Source organism: Rana temporaria, chromosome 5, assembly GCF_905171775.1.
Source record: "Rana temporaria chromosome 5, aRanTem1.1, whole genome shotgun sequence".
NCBI lineage: Eukaryota > Metazoa > Chordata > Amphibia > Anura > Ranidae > Rana > Rana temporaria.
This window is the reverse complement of record NC_053493.1, coordinates 40,863,870-40,891,536: the sequence shown is the minus strand read 5'-3', so window position 1 is coordinate 40,891,536 and position 27,667 is coordinate 40,863,870. Positions and strand designations below refer to the sequence as shown.

At 45.5% G+C, this 27,667-nt stretch overlaps 1 protein-coding gene across 8 annotated transcripts in view; it reads right to left on the bottom strand.

Moving 5' to 3' along the window:
* Positions 1-27,667, bottom strand: part of ADAM22 (ADAM metallopeptidase domain 22) — a 390,621-nt gene that overhangs the window by 253,639 nt on the left and 109,315 nt on the right. The gene's annotated exons all lie outside the window — the stretch shown is intronic.

The following is a 27,667-nucleotide window of genomic DNA, read 5'->3' as shown; positions in this document are numbered from 1 at the left end:
AGAGATTGGTTGTGATTGGCCCTGTTTGTACCATGTGATCACTGCGACCAAGCTCATCTCAATAGTACACAATGAATGGCATGAATCAAAGCCATTCATTGTGTACAATTATTGTATGTGCTGCGATTGGCCACAGCGATCACATTGTACTGGCAGCGAGCTGGTATAGTGATCTGTCATCGGGTGACAGACTATATAATATAATGGAATATAATGTCCTCCCAGGATAACAGGGCTCCCACTCAGCATTCATATTACAAGAGGCTGGGCGGAAAAGGGTTAAACTCAGCACATCACTGAGTGGTCCATCATGAGAACCTGTCACTGTATCCTTGTAAGCATTATAGTATTTTTTTTAAAACCAGATTTTATTTATTAAGAGTTTTCATAGGAACAAGTATGTCAGCAGGGTGAAGCAGTCAGTAGGTGCTGTCTTGGCTGGGAGGGCTGGGGACAATACATTTTCCGGTCTTTTAGGCCTTTTGGCGGGTTCCTGTCTGGGTCCAGCTCACTTGCCCTGTGTGATATAAAAGAGGGACAGTGGTCCGGTTCAGGTGAGCCATTGTTGGCCCTGTAGGAGAGAGCTGCAAGAGAAAGAGAAACCAAGGAGTTCTAGTGCAACCTTGGGTTGTGAGACCCATGAGGGATGGAGACGGATGAAGAGATCCGTAGAAAAAGGAGCAAGTAGCCTGTCATGGCCTGTAACAGAGATTTTTAACTTGGGGTTCGCCCTAAAGGATAGCAGTGGTGGAGAAATGCCCAGGCCCGGATTTCCCACAAGGCCACTGAGGCCAGGCCTTGGGGCGGCAGGGCTCCAAGGGGCGGCAGTGGCATGGAGTCCCCCGACGCCCGGAACATACAGTTAGGGCAGTAAGTTATGGGGGAATCCGCTCGCTCGTTAACAAGTGATTGCGGCAATGTCACCGAAATCACTTGTAAAATATGTGCTCCCGTCCGTTCTCCCCTCTCCCCCACCCCACATACCTCTCTCTGTTGGCTCTGTCTTCGGGACTCCGCCCCCCCCCCCCCGGCCACCGAGTCTGTCTCCTGTCCCTGCTGCCGATGTACACAGTGAGAGGGGAGAGCTGTGCTCTTCCCATCTCAGCTGTGACAGGAGTTCTAGCACAGTGCTAGGACTCCTGTTTTGGAGGTGACAGGGTCAATAAAGAGAACATGTCACCTCCAATTGCTATCACACAGGGAATTGTTTTCTCCTGTGTGATAGCAAAAAAGTTAAGTGAAAAAAAATTGATAAAAAATAAATAAATAATAAGAAATAATAATTAAATTAATAAAATAAAAAAGTAAAGAATAAAAAAAATAATAAGAAAAATAATAAGAAAATGATACAAAATTTTTTAAAAGTAAGCGACAAGCTACAAATAAATAAAAACAAAAAAAGTGATAAAAAAATAAAAAAACAAACAAAACATATTTGATCTAACCGTGCCGCACATTCTCCGTTGATTTTGGGGGTGGGATTGTGGAACCTGGCCTTGGGGCGGCAGGGAGAGCAAATCCGGCCCTGGAAATGCCTCTGAAAGACTACGATTGCTGGACTACACATTTGCAGGTATGCCGGGTTAGGGAATTAGGACCAAGCCCCCTGTCTGTCTGCCCTGCTCTGCTAGATTGGATTTCCCTGTGTATGACCTTGGACTGGATTTTGGACTATTGCCTTAACTCAGCCTGCCTTTTACCTGGACTGTCATAAAACCACGCTGCCTGTCTGCCAACTGCAAGTACCTGTTTGCTTTGCTCAGTTAGCGCCCACCCTGGTGTGGTAGCCAGGCACTATAGCATTGTGTATAAGACCTGGAGGCAACCGAGTACCGGTAGGCCTGCTTCCCTTATGGGAAAGGGGACTGCTATAGGTGAAGAACACAGTAGTCAGCTATTGTATCTGACCACTTGTTTTGGGGTAGACTTGACAATTCCTAATTTTTGGACTGCGGGCAGAGCCATGCAAATAATGCCATTATGTCTCAGTGGCAAAATGTGATTCCTGAGTCGTTGCTGTATAGCACAGTTTTAAAGCGAAATTAAATTAAAAAAGTTTGACAGGTAACATCAACATATGAACGTTAAAAACACATGGGCCCAGATTCTCAAAGGGCTTACGACGGCGCAACGCCATGTGCGCCGTCGTAAGTCCTAATCTGGGCCGTCGTATCTATGCGACTGATTCTTAGAATCAGTTACGCATAGATAACCATTAGATCCGACAGGCGTAAGGCTCTTACGCTGTCGGATGTTAAATGCAATTTTTTTTTGCCGCTAGGTGTCGCCTCCGTCGTTTTCCTGATCGAGTATGCAAATTAGCAAAATACGCGAATTCCCGAACGTACGCGCGGTCGACGCAGTGAAGATAAGACGTTTACGTTAGATTTGCGACGCGTAAAGTTGCCCCTGCTATATGAGGGGCAACCAATGTTAAGTATGGCCGTCGTTCCCGCGTCGAAATTTAAAAATTTACGTTGTTTGCGTAAGTCGTCCGTGAATGGGGCTGGAAACCAATGACGTCCTTGCGACGTCATTTAGCGCAATGCACGTCGGGAAATTTTAGGGACGGCGCATGCACAGTACGTTCGGCGCTGGAACGCGCCTAATTTAAATGATCCACGCCCCCTACCCGGATCATTTGAATTAGGCGGGCTTGCGCCGGGTGATTTACGCTACGCCGCCGCAACTTTACAGGCAAGTGCTTTGTGAATCAAGCACTTGCCCGTAAAACTTGCGGCGGCGTAATGTAAATGAGATGCGTTACGCCGCCGCAGAGATGCGGCGATCTACGAGAATCTGCCCCATGGATTTTTTAAAACGCATTGGTAGCAATGTGTCAGTGCTGAGACAAATACATGGCTGCCACTGATAGCCTTTTCTTCTGAAAACACTACTCGCAGTAGGGAAGGAAAAATCCCAGCATGCCCCTGTCGGGATGTCTCATCGTTCCCCTTGCTGGTACTCCAATCTTGATTTATTGGAAGGATCACTCCGGGTCAATGTTATTTTTATCCGCAGTGAAAGCCACTATGACACGTAGCCAGCGGTTCAGTTTACGTGAAGAAGGCTTTATTAGAGTCTCAAGAAATACATTCAGCTCCAGCAAATCGATAAGACAGAGGGCTAAGCCCGGTGGAGTAAAGAGGACAATCACAGTGCAAAGAAAGTGATACCTCAGCATATAAAATGGATAAATGCTTCTCTGCTCCATAGATTGGGCTGACATTTCAGTCTCGTGTATGAAAGCGTTGGATCTTCCATCAAGCTTTTAATTTACTCCAGACTCTCACAGACATGTGAATGGCATTTCCTAACCCACTACATGTGAGCTCTACTACGGCACAATTTGGCCTCCAATGCATAAATATAAGGTTGCTCTCTTCCTGCTAAGACCCTTTTGCCTAGATTCAGGTACGTTGCCACAACTTTGCGGCGGCGTAGCTTAAGGCATTTAAGCTACGCCGCCGTAAGTTAGCGAGGCAAGTACATGATTCACAATGTACTTGCCTGCTATGTTACGGCGGCGTAGCCTAAAGCGGGCGGGCGTAAGGGCGCCAAATTCAAATGTGTGTAAGGGGGGCGTGTTTTATGTTAATAAGGCTTGACCTTACGCTTTTGACGGTTTTTTTTTTTACTGCGCGGGCGCCTACATTTCCCAGTGTGCATTGCGGCTAAGTACGCAGCACTGGCCTATTGATTTCGACGTGGACGTAAACGACGTAAATCCCGATTCACGGACGACTTACGCAAACGACGTAAAAATTTCGAATTACGGCGGCCATACTTAACATTACTATTCCATGTAGGGCTAAGCTCTAACTTTAGGCAGCCTATCTCTAACGTAAATGGCGTAAAAGTACTGCGTCGGCCGGGCGTACGTTTACATATTCTACGCCGACCGCAATGGAAGCGCCACCTAGCGGCCATCCGAAATATTGCAATCTAAGATAGGACGGCGCAAGCCGTCCTATCTTAGATATGTTTAAGCGTATCTCTGTTTGAGCATACACTTAAACATAAGTCGGCTTAGATTCTGAGTTAGGTCGGCTTATCTACTGATAAGTTGGCCTAACTTTTACTGAATCTACCTACATGTCTTCTCTGTCTGCACTTAAACCAGACACAAGTGGTAAAACCACAGCACTCCCTGTATGGACAAAGCACAGGTTCATGTTAGGGCCCCATGAGAATTTTCCCAAAACTTTTAGGAATTTTCATGAAAGTTTGCTATTTTGACTAAATACATTGGAGTCAATGGGGATGGTGAAATTAAAGGATAAGTATAGCCAAGTTCTTTAGGCTATACTTCTCTTATAGATCACGGGAGTGCAGGTAATTCTGCACTTATGTGACCCGCTTTCAGCCAACAGTGGGGCTAAAGCCGGGATCCACCCAGATGCCTGGACTGGCAGCTGGCTTAGCCTCTCAGCATATCGCTGAGAGCCTGAACCAGCCGCTTCCGCCCTTCCACAGCCCAGCACTCCAGTGAGTGCTGGTGGGGAAGAAGGGCTGACTGAGGCCCCGTACACACGTCCGAGGAACTCGACGGGCAAAACTCATCGTTTTGCTCGTCAAGTTCTGTGTGAAGCCGCCGAGGATCTCGGCGAGCCAACTTTCCTCATTGAACAACGAGGAAATAGAGAACATGTTCTCTATTTGGCTCGACGAGGAACTCGTCGGCTTCCTCGGCCGAAAGTTTACACACGCCGGGTTTCTCGGCAGAATTCAGCTCCGATCGAGTTTCTGGCTGAATTCTGCCGAGAAACTCGGTCGTGTGTACGGGGCCTGACAGTCACAGCTCTCTGCTCAGAGCAGAGGGGTAGAACTGATCGATAAGCAGTGTTTGATCGCTCGGTTCTCGGGGTAAAACCGGCGGGGGACTGCTCTAGCTGGGATCAGTGCTGCAGCCATCTAGGTGAGTATGATTTTGAATTTTTCTGTATTCCTGCACTGCTATTTTAAGGTGTGTTTGGTGTGTTTTAGGGGTTCAATGGGCTTTAAAGTGGTTGTATAGGCAAACTTTGAACTTTTACCTACAGGTAAGCCTATAATAAGGCTTACCTGTAGGTGAAAAAAATCTCTCCTAAACCTTTAGGCCTCATGCCCACGGACGTTTTAAAAAACGGGCTGTAAAGCTAGTTCAGTCACCAGGAAAAAAGCGGCATTTTTAACAAGATTTTTTTCCAAGTTTTGCATTGAATTCAATGCACATTTTGCTGCGCTAGCTTTCAGCCACGTTTTTCTTTCTCTATTCAAAATCAATGGTTCCCTATGGGAGCCCATTGATTTATATAGAGGTCGCACCAGAAGTCAGATCAAGATGATCCGACTTGCGGGGCGACTCGTGTGCGGAGAATCTTGAAGGGGAACCCTGCGGAAATTAAAAAAAAAAATTGCGTGAGGTTCCCCCCAGGATGATACCAGATCCTTTGTTCTGGTATGGATCTTAAGGGGAATCCCCCCACACCAGAAAAACGGTGTGGGGTTCCCCCAGGATCCATACCAGACCCTTGTCAGAGCACATAGCCCGGTAGGTCAGAAAAGGGGGCGAGCGAGCGCGCCCCCTCCTAGACCATACCAGGCCATATGCCCTCAACCCTCACGCCCCCAACCCAAAGCACCTTGTCCCCATGTTGATAAGGACAAGGGCCTTTTCCCGACAACCCTGGCCATTGGTTGTCGGGGTCTGCGGGCAGGGGGCTTATTGGAATCTGGGAGCCCCCTTTAATAAGGGGGCCCCCAGAACCAACCCCTCACCCTATGTGAATGAGTACGGGTACGACATACCCCTACCTATTCACCTGGGGGTAAAAGTGTCAATAGAAAAAACACACTACACAGGTTTTTAAATAATATATTACTCAGCTCCGGGGGTCTTCTTCCGACTCCGGGGGTCTTCTTCCAACTTCGGGGGTCTTCTTCCAACTTCTCCGCTCTCCGATGCCTTCTTCGCGCTCGGAGAGAGACCCCCTAAGTCAGAAGAAGACCGCCGGAGTCAGAAGAAGACCCCCGGAGCTGCCTAATAAATTATTTAAAAAACCTGTGTAGTGTGTTTTTTTTTTAATTGACACTTTTTTCCCCCATACTCATTCACCAAGGGGGGGGGGGATTCCGGGATCTGGGGGCCCCCTTATTAAAGGGGACTTCCAGATTCCAATAAGCCCCCCGCCTGCAGGCCCAGACAACAAACGGCCAGGGTAACAGTACACAAATAACAAACTACACAAAAATCATCAAAAGATTTTATTTCCCAAGCAAATTTTATCTAAATAGCTAAATTAGAGAAATAGAATTTCCACTTTGGTGGACGTCAAAATTAGTAACTTTGCAGCAAAATTTACTTTCCCTTATCACTCTGCTTTATAGCTGAACACAGCCTACAGAGACTCTGCAAAAGGGACATCTGTGGAGAGAATGTCCACCTTTTATACAATTAAAATGTTGTCACTTTATCTAGATTTTAGAAGATATCGAAGAAATGTGGTTGCTTATTTATAAGGCTCATCCATCAAAATACAGAATTTAGAATGTCATAAGTAAGGGCATAAAAGAGGAATTCATTACCTACTGCAGACATCAACCTGAAAATGTCACAGAAGACAGCAGAGCTGCAGCTTCAAAACAAGCTTGCATCTACTTATTTGTTCTAAGATATCTCTTTATTGTTATGAATATACAGTATTACCTACAGTGCAAATAAAAAGTATACAAACAAAAATAACAGACCAAAAAACATGCCCCTACCATTGCACATCTGAGGCTAGTTATGAGTCTGCTGGATGTACGAAGCCAGTTAGATTTACATGCCTGCCCTATTTGTCAGAAATAGATATGGAGACCCCTATGATTAAGCCTCGGTGGATGGGGCGAAACATGTCAGGGGGAGTGGCATGAGGAGGTGGATATTTATGGAAAACCCTCCAAATTACTGAGTACAGGTGTTTTCAGAATACGTGAACAGTACCTGGATGCAGATGCTGTTAAGCCAACATTTTTTCCACCAAGCTCCTTAGACAAAAGTCAATTGTTTAAAGCGTAGCTTCACTTTTGTTGACAAAAAAAATAACATTCCCCTCTGAGTGATCTATGACAATGCAAGGATTACAACATACTTTGTTGCAGATTCCTACTTTTTGTTATTCTGAAGAAATCTCTGTGTATTTCTCTGTGCGCCTGTTCTGGGTAGGTCTAATGGGAGTGGTTTCATAATTAAGTGTGTAGCTGCAGGGCACCAATGCGGAAATATTCTGGGCTTGCATCCCTTTAGACATTATTTCCTATTGAAAGTATCTCTCAAAAAATGTCATTTTTGTTGCAGGGGATGCCTGAAACCTGACTTAAAGGGTCACTAAAGTATTTTTTTTTTTAGCTAAAAAGCTTCCTTTACCTTACTGCAGTCCTGGTTTCATGTCCTCATTGTTCGTTTTTGCGCTGATGTTGCTGTAATCCTTCTCTGTTCTGAACAGTCTGTTTCTTGATGAAAAAAGTCATTGGAGCTTTCTCTCTGTGGTCACTAATCAAGGAGGTGTGATTACTGTGTGTCTAAAACCCCTCAACACCAATCAGTTTCGTTTTCCAAACCATCACTGCCCTGTATTGGCTCTTTGTCTCTGTTCATCACAGAAGCATGAAACAGCACGCAAAAACGAAACTGAAACTGTAGGTACATTATATGATTGATTTTTATCTATTTTTAATCATTTTTAAAAGGAATCAGTTAACTATTATGTCTCTATACCCTGTAAACAGTCATTTCAGCAAAAAAATGTTTTTCCTTTACAACTCCTTTTCCCGACGAGATTCTTGGCAAGAATCTCTTGCCGCCCGAGTGTACAGACACTCCTTTAAAGTCCCAATGCTAGTTTTCTTTATACCATACAGGGATGGAGATGCGTTTTATACCCTTATACATTTATGCGTTTTTTTTTTTCTAGTGCTCTTTACTACCATACCAAGCATAGGTGGAGGTGGGGACACACCCCTAGTCACCTGTCATCTACCCATCAGTATTTATATGCCTCCAGTGGCGGCCCGTCCATAGGGGGCGCCTGGGCGCCGCCCCCACCCCCCCAAGGCTGCAAAAAAAAAAGAAAAAATGAAAAAAAAAAAGGTCCCTTTAAAAAAATTTTTTTTTTTTTTTTAAGTTCTTTAACTTAGGGCGCTGGCCACTGTGAACTATGGGAGCGTTCATGTCACTGCAATCCCGTGATTGCAGGCGAGACGCTTCATTTGCAGGGTTTTGTGTTGATTTGAGGCGCAGAGCTAATAGCCCCAGCACTCTCATTGGTCAGACTTCTGCCTGTCTGTGTGTCTGACCATTAGCAATCACTGTAGGACTTGGGAGGTGCTTCCCCCCCAGCAGCCGTCTTACTTTCACTTTCTGTTCTAGTGAAGTCAGGAAGACTGTAGCTGGAGGGACTATTTATTTTTTCCTTTCTGCTCCTATGTGGATGTACACTGGCTGCATTTCCTCCATCCATCTCCATGTGACAGCCAGCAGTGCACACTGAAAACAGAGAAGGTACAGTACTCTGAGGGTCAGGACGAGGGGGGGAAGTAAATGTTTCACTGACTCCTGATAACAGCTCACTGCACACTAGGCTCAGCCTTATATATTGCAGGAGATAACGTTCTTCCCATGTGACAGGTTACCCTCAGACTGCTGCTATCTCACATTGAACTTGAGAAAATAGGTTAACTCTTTACTTCCCTGCATTTGTTTTGTTGGTTTCTCTGATTACCTACTGGAGGTAGGGTATGAGCCCAGGTTCAGACTACTGCGATCTAAGACATGGCATGTGATTTGCACCCGCACTGCGGTGCGAATAGCATGCGATGTCAGTGAGATGTGGGTTCAGCCATACAGTTGTTTGGCTGAACTCGCATTAGATTCACAGGGAAAAAAAGTGCAGGGACTTATTTTCCCCCCACACTGAAATTGGATCGCATGGGTGTTCTCACCTATGCGATGCGATTTCTGTGTGAGTTCACACTGCGATCTGTGAACCGATCTGTGGGTGCCATTTACATTGTAATGACACCCGCAGCTGTTCACAGAGGGCATCCACTATTTTAGAATTCAACTGTTTGTTAAACCTGGGTGTATTACAAGGATGAGGATGATGATGACAGGTGTATAATACAATGATGAGGATCGGTGTATTATAGAATGATGAGGATAAAGATGATGGGTGTATTATACAATGATGAGGAGTATGATGATGATGATAATGATGGGTGTATAATATGGGGATGACGATGATGGGTGTATTATACAATGATGAGGAGTATGATGATGATGATAATGATGGGTGTATAATATGGGGATGACGATGACGGATGTATTATACAATGATGAGGAGTATGATGATGATGATGATGATGATGATGATGGGTGTATAATATGGGGATGACGATGACGGGTGTATTATACAATGATGAGGAGGAGGATGATGATGATGATAATGATGGGTGTATAATATGGGGATGACGATGACGGATGTATTATACAATGATGAGGAGTATGATGATGATAATGATGGGTGTATAATATGGGGATGACGATGATGGGTGTATTATACAATGATGAGGAGTATGATGATGATGATGATGATGATGATGATGATGATGATAATGATGGGTGTATAATATGGGGATGACGATGATGGGTGTATTATACAATGATGAGGATGATGATGATGATAATGATAATGATGGGTGTATAATATGGGGATGACGATGACGGGTGTATTATACAATGATGAGGAGTATGATGATGATGATGATGATAATGGGTGTATAATATGGGGATGACGATGATGGGTGTATTATACAATGATGAGGAGTATGATGATGATAATGATGGGTGTATAATATGGGGATGACGATGACGGGTGTATTATACAATGATGAGGAGGAGGATGATGATGATGATAATGATGGGTGTATAATATGGGGATGACGATGACGGATGTATTATACAATGATGAGGAGTATGATGATGATAATGATGGGTGTATAATATGGGGATGACGATGATGGGTGTATTATACAATGATGAGGAGTATGATGATGATGATGATGATGATGATGATGATGATAATGATGGGTGTATAATATGGGGATGACGATGATGGGTGTATTATACAATGATGAGGATGATGATGATGATAATGATAATGATGGGTGTATAATATGGGGATGACGATGACGGGTGTATTATACAATGATGAGGAGTATGATGATGATGATGATGATAATGGGTGTATAATATGGGGATGACGATGATGGGTGTATTATACAATGATGAGGAGTATGATGATGATGATGATGATGATGATGATGATGATGATGATGATGATAATGATGGGTGTATAATATGGGGATGACGATGACGGGTGTATTATACAATGATGAGGAGTATGATGATGATGATAATGATGGGTGTATAATATGGGGATGACGATGATGGGTGTATTATACAATGATGAGGTGTATGATGATGATGATGATGATGATGATGATGATGATGATGATGATAATGATGGGTGTATAATATGGGGATGACGATGACGGGTGTATTATACAATGATGAGGAGTATGATGATGATGATAATGATGGGTGTATAATATGGGGATGACGATGATGGGTGTATTATACAATGATGAGGAGTATGATGATGATGATGATGATGATGATGATGATGATGATAATGATGGGTGTATAATATGGGGATGACGATGACGGGTGTATTATACAATGATGAGGAGTATGATGATGATGATGATAATGATGGGTGTATAATATGGGGATGACGATGATGGGTGTATTATACAATGACTGGAGCCTCAGGGGGTCAGACAGTGTCATTGAGTGTGCCACATCATGTCTCGTTGGCTGCTTTGCAATACATGATTTTGGGGATTTCTGCCATGCCATGTGCTGACTATGTTACACTACATAATAGTCACAAATTGTGAGTACATCTGTCCTGTAATGTATACAGCTATATACACCCATCTGTATATAGAGACCATCCTCCATCATCACTGACTGCAGATATACATCATTATTATTGTATTTATTTTATTTCAGGTACTTCTATAGCGCCGTCAATTTACGCAGCGCTTTACATATACATTGTACAGTCACATTAGTCACTACCCTCAAGGAGCTTACAACCTAAGGTCCCTAACACACATTCATACACATACTGGGGCCAATTTATACAGGATCCAATTAACCTCCCAGCATGTCCTGTTACTGTATACATAGCTGTATACAGGACAGATGATGTATATCTACAGTCATTGATGATGGAGGAAGGTCTCTATATACAGGAAGGAAGGTTGGTGTATATAGCTAGCTGTATACAGGACAGATGATGTATACCTTCATACCCTGATCTGTTAGGCTGAGCTGTATATTCTGTCCTGTGATGCTGGGGCTGTATACTCTGTCCTGTGATGCTAGAGCTGTATACTCTGTCCTGTGATGCTAGGGCTGTATACTCTGTCCTGTGCTGCTGAGCTGTATACTCTGTCCTGTGATGCTAGCGCTGTATGCTCTGTACTGTGATGCTAGAGCTGTATACTCTGTCCTGTGATGCTAGGGCTGTATACTCTGTCCTGTGATGCTAGGACTGTATACTTCTGACACTATGGGTGGAATACAGGGGATGGTGTGGGTGGAGTATGTAAGGGGTGGGGCTTATGAGAAGTGGGAGGGGTCAAAAAATGAAGGGCGGAGTCTTGCGCCCCCCCATCCTAAAACTTCACCAGCCGCCACTGTATGCCTCTATTGAGGAGACTTTAAAAGTTTAGTAAGGACTGCAGAACGCAGAGAGCCTTGTCGATGGCTCTGCAGCTTAATCATGTACTTGCAAATGCGTGCAATCAATCATCTGCTTTTAACCACTTCAGATCCGTAGGACGTCCTGGGACGTCCTGGACTTTGAGTGGTGATATCTGAATGATGCCTGCAGCTGCAGGCATCATTCAGATATCTCTGTCTTCAGCCGGCGATTCTGTGCACCAGAAGAACGATCAAAGCGGCGGTTCCGCCGCTCGATCGTTCTTCTAGGCAGCGGGAGGGGACGTCCCCCCCCTCCCGCCGCCATCCGGTGCTTCTCCGGGCTCCGGGCTCTCCGGGCTCTCCCGTGCCATCGGGGGCCCGGAGAGCGAATCGGCCGGCGCGCGTTGCTGAACCATAGAGATGACTGGTGACCAGACGGTCACAGTCATCTCTATGACCGTCGGAGGGCCGGGCGCGACGTTATGACGTCACGCCCGGTACCCGGAAGTAAACAAAGCCGCAATCGCGGCTGTCGGCATGTAATCGGTGAAATGTTTTTCACCGATTTCATGCTTGTAAGCCTGTAGGAGAGATGTGGGGTCTTATTGACCCCACATGTGAGGTATCATCGCGTGCGTTAGAGCGTGTGCAACAATTCTATCACTAGGGCTACTCTGTAACTCAAAAATAGTAACCTGTAAAAAAATTTAAAGCGTCGCCTATGGAGATTTTTAAGTACCGAAGTTTGGCGCCATTCCATGAGTGTGCGCAATTTTAAAGCGTGACATGTTAGGTATCTATTTACTCGGCATAACATCGTCTTTCACATTATACAAAAAAATTGGGCTAACTTTACTGTTTTGTTATTTTTTAATTCATGAAACTGTTTTTTTTCCCTAAAAAAAGGCGTTTGAAAAATTATTGCGCAAATACCGTGCGAGAAAAAAAGTTGCAATGACCGCCATTTTATTCCCTAGGGTGTCTGCTAAAAAAAATATATAATGTTTGGGGGTTCTGATTAATTTTCTAGCAAAAAAATTGTGATTTTTACATAAAAGGAGAACAGTGCCAAAATAGGCCCGGTAACGAAGTGGTTAACATACGCAGTTAGACAGTTGAATTTGGCTTGCTGTTTGGGTGGTAAGTGTGAGCCTGATTAAAAACGTTTACAACTTTATTTATACTTACTGTTAGCCTAAAAACGCATCTCATCTAAAGTCCCAAAATCTCCCCTCTTTTGACATTCCTTTCAAAAGAACCGCGGTTCTCTTGAAAGGCAAGAATGCGGTGACGTCATTGCGTACAACGAGCATGCGCTCGTCACATTCGATGCCGTCGCCGCCATCTTGCTGCACCCTACCTATGCCTCGGAAGCTACCGCGCATGCGTCAAAGTCATTTCGAGCATGCGCGGGTTTCCACGGCGACAGGTAAGTATACACACTCTCGGGTTTCTCGGCAGGAAAACTGCCGAGAATCTCACGATGGGAAAATTGGTGAGCCAATCACACAAGTAGCAAATGATGTTCTGGGGAGTAGTCAGTACACAGTCTGTGTACAGAAAACTCCAGGTAACCATATTGCAATGTATTCTCAGAAAATTACATCAGCTACAGATTGAAAAGGAAAGGTAATTTTTCATAACAATAAATTATAAAATGATTAGTGTCGCAATTATATGCGCTATATTATTTTTTCTTTATTTGCTATTTTTTTTCCCCATGAAAGTGGGGTTACCTTTTGACCGACCTTTGTAGAGTCCAGTGGTGGTAACAGGGGCACCCACACCTCAAATTTGGGCTGATTCCTGCTGAATGTAGGTGGGGAGGAAGACATTGATGGTCAGTGGGTAATGCACTTGCTTTGCACTGTAGTGAGCAGGGCTTTTTTTCAGCGGGAACGCGGGGGAACGCAGTTCCGGCACCTTCTGGACTGACTGTATATAATAGTAAGGGGTGCTGGGGTGTGCTGCAAGGTATTGATGCTCACTATTGGGGATCTATTTTTGCAGGGGGGTCTATTGTTGTTGAGGAGGTCTATTGTTGCTGGTGGGGGACCTATTGTTGCTGGTGGGAGACCTATTGTTGCTGGTGGGGGACCTATTGTTGCTGGGGGGGTTTATGTTGCTGGGGGGCCAGTTGTTGCTGAAAGAGATCTACTGTTGGGGGAGGGGTCTATTGTTGATGGCAGCCAGAGAGTCTATTAATGCTGGCTGTGCGGAGATCTGTTGATGCTCCCGGGAGTCTATTGTTGCCGGCGGGGGGAATTTTGTTGTGGGTGGTCCATTGTTGTTAGGGGATCTATTGCTGCTGGCTGCAGGGGATTTATTTTACTGCTTTTCTTGATATCATTACCAAATTCCATACAAATTACTTAGCACCACAAAATGATACTTGGTTCTATATTGTCTAAAAGGGACAGTACTGGGAGGTGGGTAGGGGTGTAGAAAAAGGGAAACTCGGAAAGGGGGAGTTCCTGCATCTATTGTCTGAGAAAAAAAGCCCTGGTAGTGAGTGCCTGACTCTGCTGATCTTGCACCATGTCCTACTACTGCTGGGACTATGCACCTATGTGTCAGGAAGGGGATCGCTCTGCCATACAGGTTGTGCAAGAAGATGAAGCCAGGTGCTGGAATAAATGTTCTAAGGCTTGGCAATGGCACACAGGCTGGTTTTGTGGGATATTAGGATCATGCTAAGATCCCTGGACAGTTTTGCGGAGTTTGGGGTGGTTGGGGGCAGGGCCGTTTGAAGGAATTTGGGGGCCCCAAGCAAGAAGCGGGGGACGGAGTGTTGCTGAATTTCAAGTTGAGAAGCGGGGGGGTGGAGATGCAGCTGCCGCCAAACACTGAGCACTTCTTCTGTCATTTCAAGCTAATAAGCGTGGGGGATTGGTTGTTTCTGGGCGATGTGCCGCCGACGACCACGAGAAGTACTTTTTTCTGACATTGCAAGTCGATAAGCACGGTGGGGTGCAGTTTTATTAAAAAAGTATCTTTGGAAGCATTTTTTTTATAAATTTCATTCATAAGTGCTTCTTCTGACAAGCGGGGGGTGTGCTGCTGCTGCCACCGGACATGCAGGAGGAACTAGGAAGAAGAGCTCGGCCACGCTACAGGCTGCAGCATTTATAGGAAGCGGCAACGCGGCAAAGGCCCGCCCTGCTGGGGCCCCAGGCCAGCTCGGGGGCCCCAAGCAGTTGCTTGTTTTGCCTGACGGGCCTGGTTGGGGGTTATGCATGTCAAGCAATCAGCTTCTACGTTTTTACAGCAGGTTAAAATGAAGTATCCAACTGGACAGAAAGGGGGAAAGACTTTGATGTATCTTTTCCTCAAAGGTTCATACCTAAGCCCCAGTGGTGTTACAATCTCTTTTTACTGCAACAAGATGCATTCTCACACATATACTGGCTTGTTGCTCAACATGGTCACTTCTCCAGTGCAAACAAAAGCTTTCCCGTTGGTTTGCTAGAGATGGATTCCTAGAATTTGCACATAATTTAAAGCCTTTTTAATTATTAAAGCGGTGGTTCCCCCTAAAACTAATTTCTAACAATAGATTCCTAAGACCCGTTACACTGCGGGTAGGCTGGCTTTTTTTTTTTTTTTTTCGTACATACCGAGATCTCCCCGTCTCGTCCCTAGGCGGTGGGCGGAACTAGTTGATTGACGTTCCTCGGAGGGGCGCGTACGTGACGTCACGACTTTCCGAAAGAAGCCGAACGTCGCTGCGCATGCGCCGTATAGAGTCGGCTCTATACGGCGCATGCGCAGCGACGTTCGGCTTCTTTCGGAAAGTCGTGACGTCACGTACGCGCCCCTCCGAGGAACGTCAATCAACTAGGAACGCCCACCGACAAGGAACGAGACGGGGAGATATCGGTATGTACTAAAAAAAAAAAAAAAAAAGCCAGCCTACCCGCAGTGTAACGGGTCTTAGGAATCTATTGTTAGCAATGTGTTTTAGGGGGAACCACCCCTTTAAATATCTCTTGTGATTTTTCTTCTTAGAATTACGTGACCTGCTCATTATTGCATTTGCAAAGTCTATAATTTATGAAGTTAGGAACTTGTCTAACAAGCAGTAAAACAAAGCAAGCACAAAGACACCCAGTAAATTGATATTGGAATTCTGTGTACATTTTATATTACTTTTAATTTGTACTAATAATGAACTATTATGCTGTTCCTAGATTGAGATATATACAATTAACTAGGAATAAGTACACCAATTTAAATTGTATTTTATATTTAGATTGTAATGAGGAAGCTTTTTAAATATCTCTATAAAATAATGTGTATTACTTACTCCAATTGCTAAAGAATATAGGGCCAGATTCACATACATTTGCGGCCGTGCAACGTAACCTGTTTACGTTACACCGCCGCAAGTTTCCAGTTTTAGTGCCCGATCCACAAAGCACTTACCTGGAAACTTGGGGCGGTGTATCGTAAATACGTCCGGCGCAAGGCGGGCCAATTCAAATGGACGTGTGCCATTTAAATTAGGCGCGCTCCCGCGCCGGACCTACTGCGCATGCTCAGTTTCGCAATTCCCGTCGTGCTTTGCGCGCCGTGACGTCATTTTTTCGAATGGCGACGCGCGTAGCGTACTTCCGTATTCCCGGACGTGTTACGCAAACGACGTTAAATTTTAAATTTCGACGCGGGAACGACGGCCATACTTTAAACAGCAATACGATTGCTGAGTAAAGTTAGGGCAGGTCAAACGACGACTAACTTTGCGACGGGAAACTAGACTAGCAGCGACGTAGCGAACGCGAAAATCCGTCGGGAATCGCCGTAACTCCTAATTTGCATACCCGACGCTGGTTTACGACGCAAACTCCCCCCAGCGGCGGCCGCGGTACTGCATCCTAAGATCCGACAGTGTAAAACATTTACACCTGTCGGATCTTATGGATATCTATGCGTAACTGATTCTATGAATCAGTCGCATAGATAGAAACAGAGATACGACGGCGTATCAGGAGATACGCCATCGTATCTCTTTGGTGAATCTGGCCCATACAGCTCAAGTCACGAAAAAAGGTAAATTAAAGTTTGAAGTAAAACTTTAGACAAAACTTTGCTTTTTAATTTTGGATAGAGTGAGGGAGGGTTATAACCCCTGTCAGTTTTTTTTTTTTTTTGTCATAGTGGAGTTTCTACTTCGCCTTTCCCATAGCCAAAACAGTACGTGAGAGGAAATCTCTTCAAAGTGAGAGAATCCCTTATTGTCATCAGGGTCACAGTATTTGGGATTACTGGATCTCCTCTTTAATTTTGGGCCTTGGTCAAGGATATTTTTCCCATTTTTCCTGTCCTCTTGACAATGTTGTCATCCAGACAAGAAGAAAAGGGAAAATGCCCAACATGGGCACACATGATCTGGCCATATTGGAGATTGTCTCTTGATTTCCTGTGCTGGTGACATGAAAATTTGTTTTTTGTTTCGTTAAGTTAATAATTTAGTTCCGTCATATTGTTTATGTTGAAATGATTCAGTTAGTTTTGTATATTTAGTTTCATATATTTGAATACATTTTGTATATTCTGATCTTTCAGTATATTTAAAAAGATTGGCTATATTTGTTTTAACGTGTTACTTTGTCGTTTCGGAAGATTACTTATGCACTCTGAGACATCCACAAAAACGAAATGGATCCAAAAGAACAAATGCAACACAATTCATTTCTGATTCGTTCGGTATGTTATGATTCAGAGATTCTGAATCAGGGCTGCAGGAGAGCTCCAGCCCTCCTATGGTCCTACTCCAGAATCTTACTTTCTGCTTTCAAGCAATGCATCCTGCCTCTTCCCAGCAGCAGCATAAGGAAAGGGGGTGCACTGTGATGTAAGGGAGAGTGGGGGACTCAACTTCTGATGGTGGGGTGGCTCATGACATCTAATGTAAGGGGAGGGGATGTGCTGGACATCTAATCTTACAGATACAACCAACCCTTTTGAGGGCAATCATAATGCTGATGTGGCCCACAATGAAATTGAGCTTGACACCCCTGTACTATACAGAAAAATACACAGGTGAAGCAGTAGAGATCGAGTGGATGATTTTTTATATAGGTAGAGCATGTTGACCTTGAATTTTTACTAAGCTTACTGAATGGAGCAAAGCTGTAATGACTTCTATCATCCAATCGGGTACACTTAAAGCGGAGTTCCGGCCACAATTTCACTTTTTAAATATAAATACCCCTGTAATACACAAGCTTAATGTATTCTGGTAAAGTTAGTCTGTAAACTAAGGTCCGTTTTGTTAGGTTGTTACAGCATTTAGACACTTTATAAAATAGAAATTGACTGGGGCCATCTTAAGTGTGGGCATCATGAAGCCAGACTGTATGACTTCCTGGATTTCAGCCTTGCAAATCTTGCACATGCTCAGTGCTGCACAAGCAGTGTCAGATCAGGTTTCAGCACCTGTGCTGTCCAAGTCACATGATTCTTTGAGACTGGGGAATGCACACTCCTGAAAACTTACACCCACTACATTCCCAGGAGTCTGTGCGTTGTAGGTTAGGAAGCATTAAGCACCTAGGTGCAGGAAGTGGGAAGATTAACTATTCTGCCTAGCAACAACACTTTGAAGGCATCTAAAAAATAAATAAAACATTTGTAAAGGACTAATGACATTTTTTTAAAACTACTGATGTAATGTTATATTTATGGGTGGAACTCCACTTTAATAACCCTGTTTATTTTTTTTCTTGCACATCATTGGGTATTCTTTGATAAGTATTTTTTTTTACTACATTCGAAAAAATTTCAGCGTGAACATACTGTATTCTTAAAGATAATTTCCCACTTTGTGCCGACTGCCGAGTTTGCCGAAAGGGACTTCTAAAATAATCTGAAAATCCTGTTAGTTTGGTATCTGTTGTAATAGTACTTTGAATTCCCATTTTCTACATATGCCAGGTTTTTCCTGATATCTGGAAAAAAATGTAGTTTGATCTAAAATCATATGGGGTTTTTGCAATGTAAATTGCAGAATTTACTACAGTTTATCTACGTCAAATCTTCAGTGAAGCCAGAAGGTAATTTAAAGGGTCACTAAAGGAAAAAAATGTTTTTGCTGAAATGACTGTTTACAGGGTATAGAGACATAACAGTTAACTGATTCCTTTTAAAAATGATTAAAAATAGATTAAATTCAATCATATAATGTGCCTGCAGTTTCACTTTAGTTTTTAAACTGGTTTCATGTTTCTGTGAAGTAAAGAGACCCACAGAACAAAAACAAACAAATCCAGGGCAGTGTTTTGTTTTGAAAATGACTCTGATTGGTTCTGAGGAGTTTTAGACACACAGCTTGGACCACAGTGAAAAGCTGCCATGAGATTTTTCATAAGGAGCCAGAAAAGCAGGAAGTGTGGAGATCAGAGCAGAATTACAGCAACTTCAAAGCAAAAACAAACAATGAGGACATGAAACCAGTACTGCAGTAAGGTAAAGGAAGCTATTTAGCTAAAAAAAATATTTCCTTTAGTGATCCTTTAAGTTTTGCCAGAACAGAGATGCCAGTTTCAAGTTGCATTTCCTCTTGACGTGAGTAGAATTAACAGAAAGCGTCTATCTGCACTGGCTCTTTGGCAGCAGCACATTAATAATGAATGGACACTTATCAGTAATTATCTCTTTCAATATGTAAGATACAACCTCTTAATGCAGTGTTTATAGGACGTTTAACAGTCATAAATGGTTGGGAATCCCTGAGCCTGCACTGACGCAATGCATGCAGATCACAGCAATGCTCTATTCAATTTCCCTCACCCTATCCTTCTGAGCCTGGCTGCTATGTGTCCTTTCACTCCCATTCCATCCATTAACCTTCTTCTGTCCGTGAGCATGGCTGGGGAATCTCCTTTCACCCCCATCCTGTCTGTTAGCCCGATACTATATGTCCTTTCACCCCCATCCAAACCTGGGTGAGGAATTTCCTTCTACTCCAACGCTGTCCAAGACCGTGCCTGGCGATTTTTTCCCACAAACATCTTGTCCATGACGTTGGCTGGTGGATCTCCTACCATGCTCGTCCTGTCCATGAACCTGGCTGTTATGTCTCAGTGAACCACCTATCAATTAATCTGGTATCTTCTCCCACCCTAACCCTATTTGTAATCCTACTTAGGGCTCTCATTTCACCAACATCCTGTCCAAGAGCCTGGCTAGGGGATCTCCTACCATTTCCATTCTCTCCATGAACCTGGCTGCTGCCCCACCCCGCGCTATCCATGCTGACCTTCATTGAGAGATTTCCCTCTACCCCCATTCTGTCCATGATCTTAACTGGGCAATCTCCTTCCACCCCCATCCTGTCTAGGAGCCTGGCTGAAGTCTCTCCACCCACCCCCATCCTTTCCAGGAGCCTGGCTGAAGGATCTCCACCCACCCCCATCCTTTCCAGGAACCTGGCTGAAAGATCACCCCCCACCCCCATCTTTTTCAGGAGCCTGGATGAAGGATCTCCCCCTATCCTTTCCAGGAGCCTGGCAGAAGGATCTCCACCCACCCCCATCTTTTTCAGGAGCCTGGATGAACGATCTCCCCTACCCCCATATTTTTCAGGAACATGGCTGAAGGATCTCCACACACCCTTATCCTTTCCAGGAGCCCGGCTGAAGGATCTCCACCCACCCCCATTCGTTCAAGGAGCCTGGCTGGAGGAACTCCACACACCCCCATCCTTTCCAGGAGCCGGTTGAAGGATCTCCACCCACCCTCATTCTTTCCAGGAGCCTGGCAGAAGGATCTCCACCCACCCCCATCCTTTCCAGGAGCCTGGCTGGAGGAACTCCACACACCCCCATCCTTTCCAGGAGCCTGGCTGGAGGAACTCCACACACCCCCATCCTTTCCAGGAGCCTGGCTGGAGGAACGCCACACACCCTTATCCTTTCCAGCAGCATGGGTGAAGTATCCCCACCCACCCCATCCTTTCCAGGAGCCTGGCAGAAGGGTCTTCACCCACACCCATCCTTTCCAGGAGCCTGGCTGGAGGAACTCCACACACCCCCATCCTTCCAGGACCCCGGCTAAAGGATCCCCACCCACCTCCATCCCTTCCAGGAGCCTGGCAGAAGGATCTCAACCCACCCCCATCCTTTCCAGGAGCCTGGCTGGAGGAACTCCACACACCCCTATTCTTTCCTGGAGCCCGGCTGAAGGATCCCCACCCACCCCGATCCTTTCCAGGAGCCCGGCTGAAGGATCCCCACACACCCCCATCCTTTCCAGGAGCCTGGCTGGAGGAACTCCACACACCCCCATCCTTTCCAGGAGCCTGGCTGGAGGAACGCCACACACCATTATCCTTTCCAGCAGCATGGGTGAAGTATCCCCACCCACCCCATCCTTTCTAGGAGCCTGGCAGAAGGGTCTCCACCCACACCCATCCTTTCCAGGAGCCTGGCTGGAGGAACTCCACACACCCCCATCCTTCCAGGACCCCGGCTAAAGGATCCCCACCCACCTCCATCCCTTCCAGGAGCCTGGCAGAAGGATCTCAACCCACCCCCATCCTTTCCAGGAGCCTGGCTGAAGGATCCCCACCCACCCCCATCCTTTCCAGGAGCCTGACTTGAGGATCTCCACCCAAGTATATGTAAACCCTAATTCAGTTTGTTAAAGCACTGTGTATCATAAACCATGGCTATTTCTTTCCCTTTTTGTCATCCTTTTTTACAAATAGGTGCTGCTGGTATTCTGCAGCGTCTTTGGAGCCACTTCCTGTCTATACCACTTGTAGTCTCTATCAGAAGCCAGGGTGACAGGGTGACAATGCAGGAGCACAACTGAAAGACAGGGAAAGAACATTGTCACAATATCACAAGAAGTGCCTGAACAAGGATTCTCATGGCAGGATCACCAGTCATTATTTTTATCAAAGCCGCAGAAAGATTAAAAATTACTTTTTCATGTTTAGCTTTTTTTATTATTATTTAAAGCGGGATTCCACCCGCAAATTTTTTTTTTTTTTAAGTCAGCAGCTACTAACAGTGTAGCTGCTGACTTTTAATAAGGACACTTACCTGTCCTACTTGCCCGCGCTGATGGCCTCCCCGATGCTGATCCCCCGATCGATGCATGTCCTGCTCCGCCATTCACACTAGGGAAAACAGGCAGTAAAGCCTTACGGCTTCACTGCCCATTTCCTACTGCGCATGCGCGAGTCTCGCGCCGACTTGTGAATGGGCGGCTGCTCTCTGAGAACACACATAGTTCCCAGAAAGCAGCACGCCCCATTCACTAGGAGAAGATGAAGAAGAAGACGGACCGCGGCTACGGAAGAGGCAGATTACGAACTTCCGCATAGCAACAGCTATTTCAAAAAAAAAAATTCAATTTTTTTTTCCTGGGTGGAACTCCACTTTAAGTATCGGGTTTATATCTATTAAATTAATATGTGCGTTTTACTCTGCCTTTCCCATCTATAAATCATTGATTGTTAGGGCATATTTGAAAGAAAATACATTATTGATAAAGCATACTATTCAGTACATTGATGTTACATGAGGAACAGACACTTAGGGGTTTATTTACTAAAGGCTAATGGACTGCACTCTGCAAGTGAAGTTTCTCCAGAGCTTAGTAAATGAGGTAAAGCTTCACTTTGCAAAAAATACCCAATCACATGCAAGGGAAATAAAAAAAATATGCATTTTTGTGCACGTGATTGGATGATGGTAGTCAGAAGAGCTTCTGCTCATTTACTAAGCTCTGGAGCAACTGTGCAACGTGCACAATCTATTTTCTATTTGGATGTTCCACAGCAGTACTGGCAAAATACTCTGTGGACAGATGAAACCAAAGTTGAGTTGTTTGGAGGAAACACACAACACTATGGGCCTAATCCACAAAAGAGATACGACGGAGTAACTGCTGTTACTCCATCGTATCCCTTGTCCTAACTTTGGAACTGATCCACAGAAGCAGTTTTCCAAAGTTAGGCAGAAGATCCGACATCTGTAAGGGACTTACACTGCCGGATCTTAGGATGCAGTACCGCATCTGCCGCTGGGGGCATTTCGAGTCGAAATGCCGCTTCTGGTATGCAAATTAGCACTTAGGGCGATCCACAAAGCTTTTCAGCTTCGTTTTTTCGCCGTAAGTTTTAGTTTGCAAGTGTAAAATTAGGGCTGCTTTTACATGGTGTAAAGTTAGTAACACCATGTAAAAGCACATTCAAGCGACGGCATTTGGTATGCATTCCTGAGGGAGAACTCCACGGCAATTTGTAAAATCAAAACCGGCATGGGTTCCCCCCCAGGAGCATACCAGGCCCTTAGGTCTGGTATGGGTTGTAAGGAGACCCCCCTACGCCGAAAATTCGACGTAGGGGGTCCCCCTACAATCCATACCAGACCCGTATCCAAAGCACGCTACCCGGCCGGTCAGGAAAGGGAGTGGGGACGAGCGAGCGCCCCCCCTCTCCTGAGCCGTGCCAGGCCGCATGCCCTCAACATGGGGGGGTTGGGTGCTCTGGGGCAGGGGGGCGCACTGCGGGCCCCCCCACCCCAGAGCACCCTGTCCCCATGTTGATGAGGACAGGACCTCTTCCCGACAACCCTTGCCGTTGGTTGTCGGGGTCTGCGGGCGGGGGCTTATCGGAATCTGGGAGTCCCCTTTAATAAGGGGGCCCCCAGATACCGGCCCCCCACCCTAAGTGAATGGATATGGGGTACATCGTACCCCTACCCATTCACCTGTAGGCAAAAAGTTAAAGTTATTAAACACACAACACAAGGGTTTTTAAAATAATTTATTAGTCTGCTCCGGAGGCCCCCCCTGTCTTCTTTATTAGCTCTAATACCAGGGGGGGCTTCTTCTTCCGCTCTCCGGGGGTCTTCTCCGCTCTCCGGGGGGGCTTCATCTTCCGCTCTCCGGGGGGGGGGTCTTCTCCGCTCTCCGGGGGGGGCTTCTTCTTCCGCTCTCCGGGGGGGGTCTTCTCCGCTCTCCGGGGGTCTTCTTCTATCTTCGCCGCTCTCCGCTGTTGACTCGGCGCACCCCGGTTCTTCTGCAGCTGTCCGGTGCCTTCTCCTTCAGCGCTGGCTGCCTGCTATCTTCGTGTGTTAGCTCAATTACTAACAGGCAGCCAGTGACGTCACCTTCTTCTCTTCTGTTCTTCTCCCCTCTTCCGATGTTGACACTGCAATGATGGAAGCGCGCCTTGCATCCCATTTATATAGGCATCACCGTCCCATCATGCTCCGGCAGGTACCCACGTGGTGGGTGCCTACCCACGTGCACCCACCACGTGGGTACCTACCGGAGCATGATGGGACGGTGATGCCTATATAAATGGGATGCAAGGCGCACTTCCATCATTGCAGTGACAAGAGGCGACATGTCAACATCGGAAGAGGGGAGAAGAACAGAAGAGAAGAAGGTGATGTCACAGAAGACCGCGCTGGCTGCCTGTTAGTAATTGAGCTAACACACGAAGATAGCAGGCAGCCAGCGCTGAAGGAGAAGGCACCGGACAGCTGCAGAAGAACCGGGGTGCGCCGAGTCAACAGCGGAGAGCGGCGAAGATAGAAGAAGACCCCCGGAGAGCGGAGAAGACCCCCCCCGGAGAGCGGAGAAGACCCCCGGAGAGCGGAGAAGCCCCCCCCCGGAGAGCGGAAGAAGAAACCCCCCCCGGAGAGCGGAGAAGACCCCCGGAGAGCGGAAGAAGAAGCCCCCCCTGGTAATAGAGCTAATAAAGAGGACAGGGGGGGCCTCCGGAGCAGACTAATAAATTATTTTAAAAACCCTTGTGTTGTGTGTTTAATAACTTTAACTTTTTGCCTCCAGGTGAATGGGTAGGGGTACTATGTACCCCATATCCATTCACTTAGGGTGGGGGGCCGGTATCTGGGGGCCCCCTTATTAAAGGGGACTCACAGATTCCGATAAGCCCCCGCCCGCAAACCCCGACAACCAACGGCAAGGGTTGTCGGGAAGAGGTCCTGTCCTCATCAACAAATTACGTCACACGCATGCGCAGTACGGCCGGCGCGGGAGCGCGCCTCATTTAAATTTTAAACGCCCCCCGGAGAGGAGGACCGCCTTGCGACGGAGGCACTTAAGTTACACGGCGTGTAATTTCTAGGTAAGTGCTTTGTGGATCAGGCACTTAGGTAGAAATTTTAAGTCAGTGTAACTTAACTGCTGAAAGTTAAGTTAGGCAGCTTTTTTGAGGATTTGGCCCTATGTGTGGAGAAAAAGGGGCATAGCACACCAACATCAAAACCTCATCCCAACTGTGAAGTATGGTGGTTGGGGCATCATGGTTTGGGGCTGCGTCAGGGCCTGGACGGATTGGTATCATCGAAAGAAAAATAAATTCCCAAGTTTATCAAGACATTTTGCAGGAGAATTTAAGGCCATCTGTCCACCAGCTGAAGCTCAACAGAAGATAGGTGACAGATGGGAAGACAGGACAACGACCCAAAGCATAGAAGTAAATCAACAACAGAATGGCTTAAACAGAAGAAAATACGCCTTCTGGAGTGGCCCAGACAGAGTCCTGACCTCAACCCGATTGAGATGCTGTGGCATGACCTCAAGAAAGCGATTCACACCAGACATCCCAAGAATATTGCTGAACTGAAACAGTTCTGTAAAGAGGAATGGTCAAGAATTACTCCTGACCGTTGTGCACGTCTGATCTGCAACTACAGGAATCGTTTGGTTGAAGTTATTGCTGCCAAAGAAGGTTCAACCAGTTATTGAATCCAGGGGGTCACATACTTTTTCCACCTGCACTGTAAATGTTTACATTGTGTGTTCAATAAAACATGGTAACATTTAATTCTTTGTGTGTTATTAGTTTAAGCAGACTGTGATTGTCTATTGTTGTGACTTAGATAAAGATCAGATCACATTTTATGACCAATTTGTGCAGAAATCCAAATCATTCCAAAGGGGTTCACATACTTTTTCTTGCAACTCTATTACTATGAGCAACCAAAGGTGAAATCATTATTCAAGCTAGAAAACATTTGTACAGTAATACCTTGTATTGCGAGTAACGCGTTTTAAGAGCGCTTCGCAATACCAGTTATTAATATTTTTTCATTCTGAGCGTTATCTCGCAAGACGAGCAGGGTCCAAGCCAATGGGGTGTGCAGTACCGCATTTGGCCAGAGGTGCGGGGGTACCAGAGACACTCAGAAACACTCGGAGCTGCTCGAATACACTCGGAGACACTCAGAAACTGCCTGTTCCCAAGTGTCTCCAAGCCTCTCTCAGTGTCTCCGGCACCCCCACACCTCTGGCCACACACAGTGAATGATCTAAGAGTGCCCACTTTAATTAAGTGGATAAATATGTGCAAGGCCCGCCCTTTTGTTTCTTTTTGCCACGTGCGGTACTGCATACAATAGCAGTGGCTGTGGAACAGAATATCTGAGTTTCCATTTTTTCTTATGGGGAAACTTTCTTTGAAATACGAGTGGAATTATGCTTGTAATCCAAGGTACCACTGTAATTGTAAAATATTAATTAAAGAATTGCTGTTCGACCACAGACAAATGCCAGTTCTCGTAGGACTCTCTGCTTATTGCCAAATTTCTCATTTGGATATGAAGATGACACAGCACAGAGCTTTACCTATTGGTTGCCTGGAACACAATATCACTTTGGTGCTGCTGTAAAATAATAAGCTCACCCTTCTGTTAACTGACTTTAACCACTAAAGACCCGGACCAAAATGCAGCTAAAGGACCTTGCCCCTTTTTGCGATTCGGCACTGCGTCGCTTTAACTGACAATTGCGCGGTCGTGCGATGTGGCTTCCAAACAAAATTGGCGTCCTTTTTTTCCCCACAAATAGAGCTTTCTTTTGGTGGTATTTGATCACCTCTGCATTTTTTATTTGTTGCGCTATAAACAAAAATAAAGCAACAATTTTGAAAAAAAATCAATATTTTTTACATTTTGCTATAATAAATATCCCCCAAAAATATATATACATTTTTTTTTCCTGAGTTTAGGCCGATACGTATTCTTCTACCTATTTTTGGTAAAAAAAAAAATCGCAATAAGCATTTATTGGTTGGTTTGCGCAAAATTTATAGCGTTTACAAAATAGGGGATAGTTTTATTGCATTTTTATTCATTATTATTGTTTTACTACTAATGGCGGCGATTTTTTTCGTGACTGCGACATTATGGCGGACACTTCGCACAATTTTGACACATTTTTGGGACCATTGTAATTTTCACAGCAAAAAATGCATTTAAAATGCATTGTTTATTGTGAAAATGACAATTGCATTTTGGGAGTTAACCACAGGGGGCGCTGTAGAGGTTATGTGTGACCTGAATTGTGTTTACAACTGTAGGGGGGTGTGGCTGTAGGTGTGACGTCATCGATTGTGTCCCCCTATAAAAGGGATAACACGATCTATGACGGAGCCACAGTGAAGAACGGGGAAGCCGTGTTTACACACAGCTGTCCCCGTTCTTCAGCTCCGGGGACAACGGCGGTCGGGTCCGCGGGTCCCGCAGTCCCGCAGTCCCGGTCACGGAGCTTCGGACCGAGTCCGCGACCCACGGCTGGACAATAGCACAGCATGTACCTGTACGTACATGTGCCCAGCCATGCCATTCTGCCGACGTTTATGTGCAGGAGGTGGTCCTTAAGTGGTTAATTGGATCAATTACTTAAAGCAGAGTTAACGTCTGTTTTAAATGAATGCTGAGAGGCAGCTTTTTAATGACAGAAGTAAGTGTGTAAGGGCTTTTTCACAGTCCATTGCAAGACAAGGCACGCAGCCTTTCTACTTATCCTGCCAGTTCACACTGCCATGCGGGGGTGGTGTGCACTGAGAAAAAGTTTTGGCATGCAGTAGTTATTTTTTCCGGC